The sequence below is a fragment of the Brachycentrus maculatus genome, unplaced genomic scaffold (assembly GCF_059751285.1).
Source record: "Brachycentrus maculatus isolate JH-2025_06_01 unplaced genomic scaffold, ASM5975128v1 h1tg000042l, whole genome shotgun sequence".
NCBI classification, from domain to species: domain Eukaryota; kingdom Metazoa; phylum Arthropoda; class Insecta; order Trichoptera; family Brachycentridae; genus Brachycentrus; species Brachycentrus maculatus.
In genome coordinates this window covers 1,449,649-1,455,362 of record NW_028280796.1, presented here as the reverse complement: position 1 = coordinate 1,455,362, position 5,714 = coordinate 1,449,649, and positions in this window count along the sequence as shown.

The following is a 5,714-nucleotide window of genomic DNA, read 5'->3' as shown; positions in this document are numbered from 1 at the left end:
TGCGGCACTAGCGGCCGAGCGGGCGTCGAGACGATGCCAAAAAATGTCCCATGCCAGTGGACTTCTATTATTATACGGATGCGTGAACTATAGACCCGATTCTTTATTTTATGGTAGTGGGCGGCAGTGGCAGAGAGTAGCAACGCGCAAAAACTTTATAAAAAAATATGCATATTTTGTTAACTTTATAACAGAAAACAACCTTATTTTCATATCGGCAGTGTAATGGCAAAGGGGTTTATCTGTCAATTTTTTTGTTTATTAAGTTTGTTCCACAAAATGTCTAAAATAGCATATTCCATAATCTGGCAAAAGGATAGCGCTGTAGTTGCAATACTTATTTAGTTTTAATAAGATATGTACATACATAAAACAAATGAGTTATTTAATTTCACAAGTTTGATTTTGCTCTCCTGTAAAATTTGGTCTGAGACAGAAATACCTTGTCTGCCTTTACACTACCGATAAATTGTATATTATTATGGTAATATAACACTCTCCTTATCATTCAGTGTTCACTTTGTTACTGATACTGCTTTTAAGAAAAAACCACTACTTCGTGAGTACGGGTTCCGGAATAATCATTGATCATCAGGTCAAATGTAAATTAAAATGATATTGTTACGGTTTCACATTTATACAAAAAAAATGTAAAAGTGAACGATGAATGATAGGAAAGTGTTACATTGCTTTTAACCACTTTTTTATTGGTTCTTATTCCCAACCGGATTTTATCGGATGAACCTTTTTATCATCAGGATTATGTTGATTATTGTTCATATCAGAGATATGGCCGATAAGTTGCTTTTACAATACATTATACTTTGTCAAATACATTATACGCGAAATAGCTTAAAATACAAAAATACATCGAATTCGTAAACCGAATTACGTTATGCTTTCTTTAAAAAAATCTTAAAAGATTTCGTCATTCATTTTTTTTAAGGAGTCGTTATTAAGTTGAATTAAAAAAATATATCCATATTATTTATATGAGTGATGAAATATTTATTATCAGTGATATAATTTGTATCTTATTTTCAAGTATTTAAAGATACGTTTAAAGATTCAAGTATTTAAAGTTCATTAAATCAGATAAAACAAACACAGATTTAATCCTCTTTCATAATATAAGAATATTTAAAACTGACAAAAGTATGATAAAAGATACGAATGTTATTTAGGTTTTACTTCACAACAATCTTTCTGAATTATATAAAAAGTGTCACGAGTCGCCATTACACAAATTTCTAGTGTCTCCGCTAACATACCGCGATTCTGTTGTCAAAGCGGTCTTTAAAAATGGATTCTGTCACTCTATTATCTGCGGAATATATACGTAATATTACTGTTTTGTTGAAAACTTTCAACATACTTTACACATAGTATTTATAAACTGCGTCGTGAAGCAGATCACGATTGATAAGCTACTTCCGCCTTAAACATTAAATTCTCGTCTAACTAATTAACCATCACGACGTTTCTCGTCAGGAATATGTATGTATAGGGGGAATAGAACGATTTTTTCTTTTCATACATTTTTCGCCTCATTTGAATTCGTGCATTTTCTCCTACATACCCACCGATTACTATGACAGTTGCTGACTTATGTCGAGGCCCGAAAGGTGTCCTATCTGGGGCATGTGCTTAGAGGAGAAAATTTCACCTGATCATAAAAGACAAAACAGAGGGTCGACGAGATGTGGGCTGAAGACAAATCCATTAACAATATATTTTTTTTCTTAGTAAATATCACTGTTTCTTAAAAACTATTATGACACGTGTTTCGATGCATTCCGCATTATTTTCAAACACTGATGTTTTGATTTCAGAACAGGTGTCACGGTAGATTTTTAGATATAGTGGTGTTTACTAAGTAATTTTTTTTTATTGAAAATTGATAGGTTTTACCTCAAAATGCCGAATCAATTAATGAAAAAAAAATAAGACGAATCTCCCGGCTCCGGAATATACGAGGTTGGACGGGGATCAGGACCGTCAAGGTGCTGTTTAAAGCTGCCCTCAATTGTCCGAAGATAAAGAGAATTACTCTCAAGTGATTTGCGTCGACTTCGGGGGATCATACATGGCAGACACAGAAGAAGAAACGAAAAAATGATTATGCAAAGGCATAATGGAAGTATTTTAAGGTATTAACATAGTAAATGACCTGTCATAGGTAGAATAAAGTGACTTATTAAAATCACTCAAACACTTATATAACGTTCAACATTTTTCCTACGTTAACAATTTTTTTTAAATAAACATTATATTCAAATTGGAATGAGCACTATGAAAGACTTCTCTTTTTCCTTCCTATTAATTTTTTTTTCGTCTGTGTGAGATGATGATTCATCATAATAATGCCTTTGGTAAATAAGTCCAGATAAATAAATATGTTTTTAATATTGCATTTATTTCCCAAAGGAATCGTTATAATATTGTAATATTAACACAAATCCAGTATTGATTTATTATTTAGATTTCGGCATATTAAAAATGTTGTAAATAAAATAATACACATTTATTTTACAAAAACACAATGTTATCAAAAATTGAAGTCATTAATTGAAGTAAGTTATAAAAAATCCGTTCGTAACATTTTGTTTGAGGTGCATTGAGAAACACACAGTAATAAATTTTCCGAAACAGTAAATATTTAAAATATTGTCAGCCTTACATCTGTTTCATATTAATTAGCATCTTTCTCCTAAGATTATAATGGATTAAGATGATCTTGTGGTACACTTTGTTAAAATAAATAATCGGATTAATAAAACTATATATTTTTACACTTTCAGAAGTTTGAAATTTATTAGGATCATTAATTTTCCGTAGAATTATGAAAAATAACTGATGACTTCAGGAAACTTATGAAGTCATTTGAGTGAAGCATAAATTATTTGATAAATATACTGCAATATATTATCAGAAAATATAAGTTTTTAGTTTCGTAGTTGATAAAACCCGGTCAGTGATCAAATAAAATAAATGTGAAAAAACTATTCACACAGTTTTTGTATTATTTGTATTATGTAAATCGTTGTACTACCAAGAAATGTCATCCAAGAAAGGATGTTTTTTAAATGTTTCATCGCAATGTTTAAAATTAATCGTAAACCACTTTTGTTGAAGTAACCTTATACTTATTCTTATTTATTTGAAATAAATAGAATATTTCATCTTTTGTACATACCAATTTTATATATTTTGTACAAAAAATGTATTTATTATATAATCTTTTCGTTCAAGTCTGTTCTTTTTCATAAAATTTGAAGTATTTTTATGTTTTTTTTTTCCATTTATTTTCCACATGCTGAACTTCGCAATATTTTGTTTGCTTCACACCCAAAGATTAACTTAGCAATAGTTCTATTTCACCACTATTATTGTACTAAATAATATTTTCGCGTGTCTAGCAAGATTTACTGCGAGCGATAAAAGACGTTCAACTAAGATGAAATAATTATGTTGCTTTCTGAGGAAAATAGAGAAAAATACTGTTTATCGAAGGGATGTTTACTTTGTATTGACACATGCATATGTTAGTTTAAATTTATTACCGATGAGTGCGATATTTGTCATGAAACGTATTTTAGTAAAATCGTAGCTACTCTGGTTTAATCTCGCTCTCACTCAAATTCTCATATATTTCTATAATAATACACTGAATCTATAAATAAACTCAACGTGCTTATATATTACATACGAAACAATAATCTTTATTTATTTTTTATACGGTTACAAAAGTTAATTTTTTTTTTTAAATTTTCTAGACATTACTACATTTAAATTTTTAAAATGAATGACGCAGTTTTCTCCAACAAAGCTTTTGTAACAATGTAAGTATTATATAGTTAAAAAGCTTAAATCATAAAAAAATACCGATTTCTTTCAGATTTTAATACAACCTAGAAAATGAATAAGCACACATTTTTTAGTTATTTGTTATTTGGGTGAAAAAAAATCAAATTTGATGACCGCAATGGCAGAACCATCTGTTGAACGTCACAAAAATACACTCAAAAAAAAAAATCATGAGCATGCTTTTTCACATCTGCTTTCATATTGTATACCACCAAGCATAGTGAAATTAAATATATTAGAAATGTGTGTTTTAGTTTTTATTTCTTTTCCATCTAACCAAGCTGAGTCACAGCATCGCATGGCTGGGTACAGCTAGTATAAAATAAAAATCGTTCTGGAAAAAACAAGCATAAAATAATAATTGGAATGAGGAATTAATCGAGATCTGTCCCATCAATTTTGAATTTTTTCAAAAATACTGTTTTGATGTAAAACAGAAAAAAAATCTCAGTCCCTTATTGATAGACTGTCATTCCCTTCTTGATTGTTATTTCAAAAGTTATATTTCGGACGGAAATTAATTATTAGTACACGGAAACATGGTATAAGTAAAGCCTTTTCGAGCCTAAAGGAGAAAAATAATTTTAATTAGCTGTCGAAACTCATCTCGGGAAACACGCAAACAAATCGAATAAATACGGAATATCATAGACTAAAAAAAGTTTTCCAATTTGTATTAATTAATTCCGTAAGGTTTTTTTAAACAAATTTAATTCGAGTTATTAGATCTCAAATATCAAAAATTAATAACCCAGGATAATTTTCGGGTGGCAGAAGATAAATATATTTAAAAAAAAAACAGTGAGTCGAATATAAAAAAACAGCTAGTAGAAATATTTCATTTGTTTTATTACTATAAAATTAAATATTTTATCTTAATCTACCATACACTATTGAGATAATATTCAACGATAAAAAGCACTTTTAGCTCATTTTAATGAATAGAAAAAAAATCCTTAAAATTAAAATATAAACATGAATTAAAATACAGAAATCATTTTTCGTAAATGAAAATATGTTTTAATTAAATTATCTTAGTGTATTAACATTTAAGCAAAGTAAGGTTAATTATTTTAAAACATAAATCATAATTTTTTACATTTCTTATTTCACAAAATTTCGACAGATTAGTCATCTATATCGTTAGCATGTTTGTTTACATTTTTTACGTCTTAACATAAATGAAGAATAATATTTTCCATATTCTTCTTCATCTATGTTGAGATATCAAAAATGTGATAGTCCAGATTTATGAACAGGTATTTCGATACACTCAAAATGTTATTTGTGTTAATTTAATTTTAAAATGAGATTTTTTTTTAAATATATTATTGTTTAGCGTTACGCAATGTATAATATAAACAATAACATCAGTCAATGACATATTTTACGATCTATATATGCTCAGAACTGTTGGGTTCTGGTCCCGTGGTTAGTGTCACGGACTATTAACTCAGAGTTTCTCGGTTCGAACCCATTCTACCACAATTCGATACCTATTTCTAATAATGAGCCGCTTAGGCTCACAGAAGCAGTATGAAATTGAAATATTTGTGTAAATAATAAAAACATACTTATTTTTATTTTTTAAAAAGCAATAATAAAATAACTCCATATTGGTTATCGTATAAATATTTTTTACGTAAGATATCTATTGTATAATATCTTAAAATGAATTATTGAAAGAAACAGAAAACTTTTAATCTCATCAATAGATTATCGGTGGCCATGAATACAAATGAATTTGTACTTTATTAAGTACTGTTATTTTAATCGTTAATTACATGAAAGCAGAATGAACAACTCTACTGTTTAAGCTTTAGTGAGTGCTCTGAATTTTAATAAAT